Genomic DNA, 12,593 nt, shown 5'->3' with positions numbered 1-12,593 from the left:
TGCCAAGATTTTCAGTTAAGATTCTCCTAATTGTTTCTCTATTGATGTTTATTTGGTCTGCTATACTTCTCACAATTAACAGATGATCTTGACACACAAATGACAGATTTTTGCAATGTTTTCATCAGTGCTGCAATGTTTTCATCAGTTCTTGACCTCTCTTCATCAATGACGCTTTCTCCGTCCTCAGAAAACGTTTACTTCATCTGTACACTGCCATTTTCTTCATGGCATTATCCTCATAAACTTGTACTAACATGTGCCTGATTTCACTTCCACTCTTGCCAAATTTAACAAAAAACTCAATGTTTGTTCATTGCTCTAATTCAAGCTCCGACATTCTCGTGACAGCACACAAAACCATGCAACAATAATGAATGCCACTCAACAAGACACTACCACACATCTACACAAACACAGCTGTGAAATCTGATATACCAAGTTATAAAACCTTACTAACTTGTTTATACAGTGCTGCCAATGTAAATGCACGGTGGTGAGTTTGCGAACTTAATTGTCAGATCCTGTATTTTTGAAATCACATAATTTTCAGACTTACTAAATAGATATCTTATTCAGACTGTTGACATCTCTCATGATACTGTTTCTGACCGGGAATTCATGCATGGCAAAAGAATCATGGTGATACACTGATATGCATAACCTTCACTGGCCTTCCCATGGATTCCATCATCCAAAAGCAACTGGCTTTATAGAATGGAGGAATGACTCACTGAAATTATGGCACCAGTGTGGAGACAATACCTAGTGAGGTATCGTCCTAAAAAATATAGCATATGCTTTAAGTTAATGACTGCTGTTTCACCCCAAGAAACAAGAGGTAAAAATGGGAGGATCTCCTCTTACAATGATACCCAATGAACCACTTGCTAAATTTTTGCTTTTTCTTTCTGTGGCTTTGGGTTCTGCTGGTTCAAAGCCTTTGAACCAACAGGAGGTATACTTTTACCAGAGGACACAATAACGAGTCCATTGAATTGGAACCTGAGACTGCCACCCAGACATTTGAGATTTATCATTCCCTGTTGGACAAAATGACTGATCCAGATTATCAAAGTAGACTGCTGTCACACATCTGGGCAGAAATGACTATTTCTGTAAACCAAAAGATTCTCTGGAGGACCTCTGAAATTGCCATGTCCAGTGATAAAAGTTAATAAAAGGTAACTTTTAACCCCATTCAGGCAGAGCCATTAAGTATTCAGATCACCTGGGAATGAAGGTTAGGTCACCCCACCAGATAAAGAATCATGGCTCACTTGCTGAAGACAAAGAGATCAGGAATGGGGTAGGGGAAGGACATTTTAAATACTAACTGCAGCCTTGTGACCAGTTGCAGAAATAATTTCTGTAGCACAGATGTATGCTATCCTCGCTTTCTTTTATTCTTTCTGTGTCAGGTACATATTTATGTATCTTTAATACTTTGTTTTGCTTTTCTCTACTATTTTATGATGTCTGTGTGGGTGGTACTTAATCTTATAATTTAGTCCACAGGCTACAGAATATCAGTAAGATATTATGACTGAACTAGGAGAGAAATGATGATCACCCAGGAAACCTAAACTCAGATCCAGATGAAGCCATTAATGAATCTTTTGGTCCTTCCTTTTGGTGGTGTGTATTTTCATGTGTATGAGTAACAGTCATATTCTATTAAGCAAGCACAGGTTACTGTAACTATTATGGTTGGTAATAGAAGCATGAAAATAGGGCATATGTTGACAGTGTGCAGCAAAGGGGTGGATTGTAGTGATATCTTTAATTTTTTAACACTTACACACTATAAATCCTGACTTTCCAAGACATAATCTAAAAACTGTATTTCCCAGCCATCCTTTTCAGTAAGGTATAGACATAAAAGTAGCTTCCTTTGAGCAGACGCAGTTTATGACTTCAAAAGCACAAGGGAGAATAGTGAGGTGGATAGTGAGAATAGTGAGGTCAAGCACGTGTGAGGTCACAGGTGGTTGAATAGGAGCTGTAACAGAAGTTCAGTGCAGAGGAGATCCAGTCTGCTTTTCTAGAAGTTGAGCAGCAGGTCATAGCATCTGCAGAATTTCCAGATGGTAAAATAAAGTCATCAAAATTTTACTGTATCCATCCCCACTTCCAGACTTTGCTTTCTTCTGCGTTGGACTCCTTCTTAAGGAGTCCTTCTTGTGGCTCCTGGGAGCTCTAAATCCAGTGGGAAGAGGGTTTCTTTTTCCAATAATAATTTTTAAAATCCCTGGATTAAATTTCATTGACCAGTTTGGGTCACATACTTGGTCACTGAATCAATTGCTATGGCCAAGAGAGTGGAATCTGCCAGGCCTCAGTGATATGTGTGCCCTGAAGAGTGAGATCAGGATGAAATCTGACAGGGAGAATGGATCCTTCCCAAGTAGTTCATCACCCAAAAGCAATTGGCCTTACAGAATGGAGGAACAACGTACTGAAGTTATGGCACCAATGCAGAGGTAACACCCGGTGAGTTGTAGGTATTGCCCTACAAAATACAGCATATGCTTTAAGTTAGCGACCACTAACTTAAGGGTAGTTCTCAAACCAAAGTCAGGATGTTACAAAAGGAAAGAGAATGGATGATTGGGCAGACAGAAGCAATAGCTGTCCACCAGCAGGAAGTTCTGGGTCCTCTCTTGGGCAGCCAGTAGGATGATGACTAAGACAGCTTGCAGGTGGGAGCCTGACTCTTCTTGCCTTCTGACCCCAGCAGTACTTTCAGTTTGCTGGACTAAAATTCAAAAAGTCTGGTTTCCAATTCTGATGCCTGTGAACTTGTGAATCTCCCTTAACTTTTTTGGGCCTCTACCCTCTTTGGTGTTGTGTGAAGAACTAATAAAGACTGTTTTGTTAAGATGCAACAAGATAAAACAAACAAAGCCACTTGTGACGTCTGCGAACACTCCATAAATGTAATGTGTCACCTTTATTGCTCCAAGGAAACCAGAGATGACCTGAACCTAGCTCATTTGCCCATATTTGATGATGGGCAAATATGGGAAACCGAGGTAGCTGGACAATAATATGATTGGTAGAGTTTAGATTGGAACCCTTGTCAAATGGCTTTCACTACACCAATAGGACCAATTTCTAAGCTACCGACCAAAATTTTCTGAACTCTTCCTCTTCCCTGAATAAGAGTAAAAATAGCCAATGAGCTGTGACCAAAGGCTTAAACTGTAAATATGTTTGACACAGAATTCCTCACTGAGAAAATTTCTCTAGGGAAGTAATTGGATAGGAAAGCAAAGATTCCTGTAGAAGAAAATTTATTGCAGCAATTATTGTGATAACAAAAGTTTGAAAGTAACTGCCCTGCAATAAAGGATTGATTACATAATTACACAGATTATGGTATTATCTTTTCAGTGGCATACTAGGAGTAAAATGATTATACAGATATTATATAGAAAGATACCCAGGATATAATAAATGAAAAGAGCCTATACAATATGATCCCGTTTTTGTCAATCAAACATATAGATGCTTTCATATGCATAAGGAAAGATTGAAAAGATACACAATAGAGTTATGTCATGCATGCATTTAACTTTTCTAAGTTCAACTCTGTGCACTCCACAAGATATGTGGGGGTGGGGGAGGAGCAGGAAGCAGAAAGAGACAGACACACACACAGAGAATAACTTGAACAGTGCAAGAGATCTGACCCGACACTCACTGAGCACAAGTGACATGGAGACACAACACTGCTGAAGTTGCAGTCCCTCTGAGTTCCCACTAGCCTTCCAGAATGTGAGCATCCTCCCATACTGAGTATGATGCTAATGTTTCAAGATGTGTATTTTTTATACAACCTGTCCTCTAAATGCCAGCCAATTACTTTTTTAGGGTTCAACCAAAAAACAGTGCTCAAGTCCAAGCACAGAGAAAAAATGGCTGGGTTGTGTGAACCGAAAGATGACATATCGTCTCTTAACGTGGCACATTCCTCAGGAAGTGTCCAGTGTGATTTTTCTCACCAGGGACTGAATTTAGATTCTGACTTGCACCTATGGTTGACAAGACGCTCCTCCCCAACAAAATGTGTAAAGTGGTAACCTCTGGGTGAAGCTGTTTCCTTTTTCCTTATGACAACCTGTATCTTTTACTTTCCTCAAATGAGCAAGTAACATATATTTCTAAAGAACAGACCCCCTGTTCTAATGGGTACTTGACTGAGTACCCTCTAGAAAGTTCCATCTAGGGATCGCAGCTTTGCCAGCCCACAAGGGCAACTTCCTGTCAGGACTCTGCAGAGCCCTCTGTCCTTCCATCTTGGCTGGCAAGGCTGCTCTTACCCCTTTTCTTGGCTCTTATCAACGAGGATCTCTGTGGGTTACAGTATTAGACCAGGCGGGGCAGCACTGGATGGCTGCAGGGCCCTGGGTGCCAGGCAGCTTGGGGCCATCTCAGCCCATCGCTCTCGGACTCCATCAACCCTTGTTAGTCCTCATTACCAGCCCGAGCCCAGACAGGCTGCCTCCATGCTGGGTCCTTGATTTTTCTATTTTGAGAGAGTTTCTCCGGCCAAATCACCAAATCAAGTTATGCCCCTGACATCTTAGGCTTGCAGTGCTCTGACAGTACCCATCCCTTGTGAGCCATCCTCAACCCCCACAAGTTAGAGATGGTCCCCACAGCAAATAAACCTATCCTGGACCTCCAGCAGCATTTATACTCTCTCTCTCTCTCTCTCTCTCGTTCTGTCTCTCTACCTCTTGGTTTCTTTCTATGTCTGTCTCTGTCTCTGTGTCTCTCCTTCTGTCTCTATCTCTTTGTCTCTGTCTCTGTTTCTGCCTCTCTTTCTCTCTCTCTCTGCCTCTCTGTCTCTGCCTCTCTCTGTCTTTCTCTGCCTCTCTCTGTGTCTGTCTCGGTCTCTCCCTTTGCCTCTCTCTCTGTCTCTCTATCTCTGTCTGTCTCTCTGTCTCTCTGCCTCTCTCTCTCAGTCGCTGTCTCTGTCTCTGTCCCTCTCTATTTCTTCTTCTTTTTTTTTTTTAATTTTATTTGAGTTGGAGTCTCACTCTGTCACCCAGACTGGAGTGCAGTGGTCACTCCCGGCCACCGCAGCCTGGACCTGCTGGGCTCCGGCGAGCCTTCCGCCTCAGCCTTCCAGGTAGCTGGAACTACAGGCGTGTGCTACCACACCCAGCTAATTTTTGATTTATTGTAGAGATGAGGTCTCGCCAAGTTGCCTGGGCGGGTCTCGAACCCGGGAGCTCAGGCAATCCACTCACCTCAGCCTCCCAAAGGCACGGGATTACAGGCTGAGCCACGGAGCCCGGCTCCTCTTTGTTTCTGTCTCTCTGTCTCTTTATCTCTGTCTCTCTGCCTCCCCCTCTGTCTCTCTCCTTCCTCCCTCCTTCCATCCCTCCCTTGCTCCTCAACATCTAAGATTTTTTTCATATTGCTCAATAGGTTAATTTTAAAAATCAGTGCGGGTGTCTGTTACACGGCAGACACCGCGCCAGGCTCTGGAAAGTCAATGAAAGCAAATTGTAGTCCCAGCCCAGTAGAGGAAGCTCCCAGCAAAGGGAGGCTGGTGGGCAAGCCCTCAGTGCCGAGTCTCTTTTATCTTCAGCCTCCTCCCTCTCTGCCTCCCCACCCTCTGTCTCCCCCACCCATGGATGGGGGAGATCTGGGGCAGCAGGAGTAGGGACTGTCCTCCTCTGCCCCACTGCACAGCCCTCACCCCATCCAGTGGAGTCAGACTTGGCAGAGCCGCCAGGAGCCTCAGGGTCCTGGGACCCTCTGTATTCTAACCCAATCCCACCTCCCCATTGTCGTGGCCTGGGGGCTGCAAGGTCTGGGTGCAGGAACCAGCTCTGCCCCAAATTCCTCTGGGAAGGCTTTCTTGGGTCCTGCTGGGCCCTGGTCTTCCCATCTGTGCAGTGGGCCAGGTGGATCGATAATCCCCTGCCCCCTTCCTGTTTTGTATCCTCGGGCCCTGGACTGTCCCCTTCCTCCTGCTTGTGGTTTCATCTGGTGCTGAAGATGTTGGCCTTGGGTCATCACTGGGGGCCTTGCTTTCTGCCTGGACTCCCCTTGGTCCAGGGCAGGAATCAAGAACTACCCACCAGCCTCCATTACTCCCAAGCCCTCATGATTTGCCCCCACTGCGGGGCTCACCCAGGTGGCTTGTGTGAATGACCCGGTGGCTAAGATTTTACCAAGAGCACTTCTTTTCCTTGAAATAATCGCAGGTAATAAATATCCCAGAGCCCAGAAAGTAGGGAAGGACTACGGAGGTTCCCCCACCCTCTCCCTGGTATTGACCCACCCTTAGGCCTTCCCTTCTTTCTCCAGGGTGAAGTGTCACTCCTGTCCCTTGATCAGGGTGCAGGACCCCAGTCCCTTCTCTTCATTGAGAAGCCCCCTCCCTCATCCCTGCCTCTCTCTCTGTCCCATGGAACTGCCCCTTTCTTGCAGCAAGGTAAACCCTCACACCATTTCCATCTTTAAAATACCCTCCTCCTACTGGTGTCGGGTGGGGAGCAGTGTAGTTGCCCATGGGTTCTTTAACTTCGCCACAGAAAAGAATTTCAGAGCAAGTCCAAAGCATAGTTTAAGAAAGAATTTATTAGAAAGAAAATGACATGCTCAAGGAAGAACATGGTTGCCTTAAGTGAGGGCCCATGCTTGCCTTTGACAAGAAGCTTTATATATTTTTACCATGATGATTAAGCAAACCATGAGCTAGGAGCAGAGGGCTGCAGGTATCTAGTCACAAGTTTTGATCACCATCTCTCTGCCCTTAAGGTCACAAGGACCTTTTAAATAATTAAAGGTAGGCTGGGCTCGGTGGCTCAGTCTGTAATCCCAGCACTTTGGGAGGCTGAGGTGAGTGGATTGACTGAGCCTGCGGGTTCAAGACCAGCCCCGGCAAGTTGGTGGGACCTCGTCTCCACAATAGAAAAAAATTAGCCAGGTGTGGTAGCATGCACCTGTGGTTCTGGCTACTTGGAAAGGGGAGGCAGAAGGATAGCTGGAGCCCAGCAGGTCAACACTGGGGTGGCTGTGAGCGTGCCACTGCACTCCAGCCTGGGCAACAGAGTGAGACTCCAATTCAAAATAATAATAATAATAATAGTCTATCTAACTAGATTTGGGCTTTTCTTAGAACATCATGTCTGTTTTGGGTAACTCTCTATTGTTTCTGTAATTTACTGCACTGGTAAATCATATTCCAGACAGCAAGGTGATCAGGTCTGACATGCCTGGTCAGTCAGGTGAAGGCCTTGTATGGATAAGAAATATGTCTGGATGCTTATCCCATTTTAATTTAGACCTGCCTGCAAGAAACTCATCTACCTAGGTCTAAACTACACTGGCTAACCTGCCTCAATACTAGTCAATGCAATGAGATAAGATAAATAATTTTAAATGTTAAATAAATCTTGTAGGAAGCTGTTGGTTTGGACAGAGCTTCTGCATATAGACCAAATCAATATGGAGTCATGACAAAGTTTTACATCACCAACCGGCAATGAAGGTGTTTATTTGATCTTCCAAGTTATCAACAGAAAGAAAGATAATAGCCAAATTTCCAAACAAGCCAGCTCCAACCCTCAGGATAACAAAACTCAGTTCACCTTTAAAACCTTACAACAAAAAGTTACTTGAAGTAACCTGATGTTAACCCATCAGTGTTCCAGTGAGCCAAGCACGCGAGGTTGGCTTTATGAACAGGAAAGGACTGAAGAAAGAAAAAACAAGGAACAAAGAGTGGATTGGTTCTTTCAAAGTGACTTTCCTTGTAAGGCTCGGCTCACTCATTCTATCTTATAGACATTAGTAAGTGTGATAATATGATATATATAAATATTTGTGGTTTTGTTCACAGTTCTTGGCTCACAGCCCCTATAACCCTTGTAATTTCCTAAGAGAAGAGAGCAGTAAGAGTAGCTTTCATTAAAGTAATTGGCCTTTTGACCTTGGTTCCTGAAACAGTTCAAAGTGGCCGCTGTCTTGTTATTGAAAACCACATTTGAGCTGAGTTAACAAGGTGATTTTTGGAATTCCTAGATAACCCAGGCTAGGGGGCTGGTTGCCTGGGAAACCAGCCATGTGCTCAGGGGGTTGGTACTCACAGTCCCACCCTCCACCTTCCAGAGGGAAGAGGGACAGAGTGTTGAGTCCATCACCTACTGCCAGTGATGTCATCAGTCATGATTATGTCCTGACTTGTAAGGATTGCATTCAGGGGTTTCCGACATGCTTGTGTTGGAAGGGCCAGACACCCCATCTTCACAGGAACTGAAGCCCCTGTGTTCGGGACCCCTCCAGGCCATGCCCTATGGATCCCTTCATCAGGCCATTCATTCATATCCTTAAAATAAGCGTTATCATAAACTGTTAAGCGTAAAAGCTTCCCTGAGTTCTGTGAGCTGCTCTAACGAAGTAGTCAAACCCAAGAGGGGGTTGTGGAAATCCTAACTTGTAACAGTTGGTCAGAGCACAGGGAAGGCAACCTAGGGCTTGCGACTGATGTTGAGAGCCCTCACCCTGCAGGATCTGATGCTGTTTCCAGGCAGATAGTGTCAGAGTGGAAGCAGAGGACACCCCGCCGGTATCTGCTGCACAACTGACTGCTTGCATGAAGTAGGAGGTGGGGGTGAAACTCCTACACATCTGGTGTCAGAAGTGTGTTGTGAGAACATAGGGGAAACCGGGCGTGTTTTCTACTCATATACCAGGGAAAAAATCACTAGAGCGGTACATGGTATTCTGTTCAGACAATATCATGGGGGAAAAGACCACATTTACAGCAGCATTGGAAAAGGTGAAGTAACCAGGAATCAACGTTTGGAACAATATCAAAACCATTTCTAAATTTCTGAAGGACACAAACGAAGACATAAAAACTCACCATGTTCATGGATAGGAAAACTGTATTATAAAGATTGCAATTTTCTGTGAGGTACTTTACACATTTAATGTGATCCCAATAAAGAGACCAACACTTTTTTTAAAAAAAGCTAGACTGGGTAATTCTAAAATTCATTTAAAAAACAACAGACAGGCATGGTAGCGAGTACCTGTAGTCCCAGTTACTCAGGAAGCTGAGGAGGGAATATTGCCTGAGCCCACGAGTTTGAGACTCCAGTGAACTATGACAACACCTGTGAATAGCCACTGCACTCCAGACTGGGCAACATAGCAAGACTCCACCCCTACAAAAAATAGGAAGAAAGACTTACCTAAGAAGCATTAAAAAGAATTAATTGTATAGATATTAAACACAGTGATCCTAGAACATGAATACATCAGCCCAATAGAACAGAACAGGAAGTCAGCTATAGACACAAATATGAGTAGAAAAAATTCATGGTGTTGAAAAAATGTGGGTTTGTATTTTATACTTTTTCACTTAAATTCCAAATGGTTGAAAAAATGTATGTTATGAAATAAAACAATGATAGTACATAGAATTCTTTTATGATCTCAGAATGGAGTTTTTTTTCTTATGACTCCAAATTCAGAAGTCATAAAATATTTATCAATTCAAGTGCATTTTTAAAATTTCATGAGAAAAATATAAACAAAGTTGAAACATGAACCGACAAATTGGGTTAAAAAAACATTTATAGCTCCTGTCAAAAACAGCTAATCTCCCTAATATTTGAAGAGCTCCCAGATGTTAAAAACAGAAATAGAAACAACTGACACTAGAAAAATGGACAAAATAGTTAAAACGACAGTTCACAGAAAAGGAAACACAGCTCTTCAATGAATTATAAGATGCTCAACTCCCTCAGAATAAGACAAAAACAAATTAAAGAGTTTCAAGGTGACTCAATGGGGCTCACTTTTAACTCGCTTTGAAACAAAAAGTGCTGGAACAATTGGAGAGCTGCATGGCAAAACAAACAAACAAACAAACCTCTACCTTTGCCTCACACCACACACAAAAAATAATTCAAAGATGGATCGCAGACCTAAAAGTCATAGCTGAATCTATAAACTGTTAAAAAGAAACACAGGAGAAAATCTTCAAGACATTGGTATGATATGAGCAAAGCTTTCCTAAACCAGACACAAGATCTCTAACCATTAAAACACTATACATTGGACTCCATCAAAATTAAAAAACTTATGCTCTTCAAGTCAGAGCATCAACAAGATAAAAAGGCAAGTCACAGTCCGGAAGAAAATATTCCAAATACACAATCTTCTAAAAGATCTGTGTAGAATCTTCTTTGAATTTTTTTTTTTTTTTAAGAGACTAGGGTCTCACTATGTTTCCCAGGCTGGCCTTGAACTCCTGGCCTCAAGGGAATCCTCCCTCCTCGACCTCCTGAGTAGCTGGGACTACAGGCACACACTGTACTCAGCCACACTAAGAACACTTAAAGCTCAATAATAAGAAGACTAATAGCCCATTGTTCAAACGGGCAAAATAGACATTAAATAGACATTTCTTAGAAGACGACATTTACCCAATAAGCACATAAAAAGTGGCCCAGCTTATCAGTCACACACACTAAAGTGGCTAACGTTAAAAAGACTGACAATACCAAGTGTTGGCATGACCACTTTGGAAATCAGCTTGGCAGTTTCTTGATCCAGCAATTCCACTCCTAAGTACTTAACCAAATGAAAACAACATGTCCATACAAAGACTTGTACACAGATGTCCAGAGGAACTTTATTTAATAAGCAAAACCTGGAACGACTTGAATGTCGGTCAACAGATGAATGAATCCATCATCATCTACCCATGCAATGGAATATTACTTGGCAATGGAGAGAACTCACCAGATATACAGAATAACACGTAGGACTCTCAAAAGCGCTACAGTGAGAGGAAAAGTCTAGACACGAGTGTACATGCTGTGTGGTTCCATTTTTATAAAAATCTAGAAAAACAAGATGTGCTCAACAGTTAGGGGAAGGTCAGTGGTTGCCCGAGGCTAGTGGTGGTGAGCACTGACTGGAGAGGACATAGAGAGCTTTGGGAGTGGCTGGGAATGTTCTGGATTTGATTGCAGGGGGTGGTGGTTACCAGGGTGTTCACATGTGTCAAAACACATCAGGTGATGCATTTTTAGTGGATGCATTGTATTTTATGTAGACTGTACCTTTTTTTTTTTTTTTTAGTTAGAGTCTCACTGTGTCGCCCAGGCAGGAGTGCAGTGACTTGATCACGGCTCATCACTGTCTCAGCCTCCTAGGCTGAAGGGATCCATCTTCCTCAGCCTCCCAAGTAGCTGGGACTACAGGCCCACACCACCACGCCTGGCTGATTTTTTTAAATTTTTTATCTTAGTAGAGATGAGGTCTTACTATGTTGCCAGGCTGATCTCAAACTCCTGATCTCAAGCAATCCTCCCACCTCAGCCTCCAAAAGTGTTGGTATTATAGGCATGAGCCACCACACACTTGGCCAACTGTACCTTTAAAAAAAGGAAATGTCAGGGGAAATGCCAAGTCTTACAAAGAAATAAGCAATTGAACAATAAAAAACTACACTGAGATGCAATTTTCCCCTTACCAGACTGTCAAAAAAAAAAAATTACAAAAGTTGAATAACACACTGTGTTGGCATGGCTGTGAGAAAAACAATCACTGATGACAGTAGTGTAAATTGGTATGATCCCCAGAGAGGACATTTGGGCAATATTTATTAAATTACAAATGCTTTCACCCAGCAACTCCACTTCTAGGATTTTATCTTGCAGATAAACTCAACCATAGGTGAATCAGCACATGCTTATCCACTGCAACAGGGTTTAAAGTAGCAAAACACAGGAAGTCATCTAAAAGTCCATCACTGCGGGACAAGGTGAATAAATGATGGCGCCTCCATCCCACGGAATCCCACGCAGCTCCACAAAGGACCGGGCAAGTCTACACACGTGACGTGGAGAAATCCGCCAGGGATAACGTTAAGTGAAAAAAGCAACATGGTGGGTCTGTGTTGTCATTTGTGTAAAAACAGCAACAAAACCTCAGAGGGCATATATTTGGATCTTCTTGTACATATGTTTAAAAATAATAATAACCAAAGAATAACCAAAAAATTAATAGCCGAGTAGGAAGGATAGAGTCAGAATATGAGGAACAAGTTTCCTGGTGTGTCTTTTTAATTCTTCTAAATTTATTATTTTTTTAGTTGGAGTCTCAAAGGCTGGAGTGCAGTGGTGTGACCATGGCTCATTGCAGCCTCGATCTCTTGGGTTCAGGTGATCCTCTCATCTCAGCCTTCCGAGTAGCTGGGACTACAGGCATGAACCACCATGCCCAGCTAATTTTTTGTAGAGACGAGTTCTTGCTATATTGCCCAGAATGGTCTTGAACTCCTGGGCTCAAGCAATCCTCCTTCCTTAGCCTCCCAAGTACTGGGATTGCAGGTGTGTGCCAACGCACCAGCCTCCTTCTAAATTTCTGAATCATATTAATTTATTAGCCAATCAAAATTTGGATGCCTCTTTTAAAATAACATCAAAATGCCGGGCTTGGTGGCTCAGTCTGTAATCCCGCGCCTTTGGGAGGCTGAGGTGAGTGGATTGCCTGAGCCCGTGGGTTCGAGACCTGCCTGGGCAGCGAGACCTCATCTCTACAATAAA

This window comes from Carlito syrichta, unplaced genomic scaffold (assembly GCF_000164805.1).
Source record: "Carlito syrichta isolate Samal-C Ts95f unplaced genomic scaffold, Tarsius_syrichta-2.0.1 Scaffold169055, whole genome shotgun sequence".
Taxonomy (NCBI): Eukaryota; Metazoa; Chordata; class Mammalia; order Primates; family Tarsiidae; genus Carlito; species Carlito syrichta.
Note: the sequence above shows the minus strand (reverse complement) of the source record.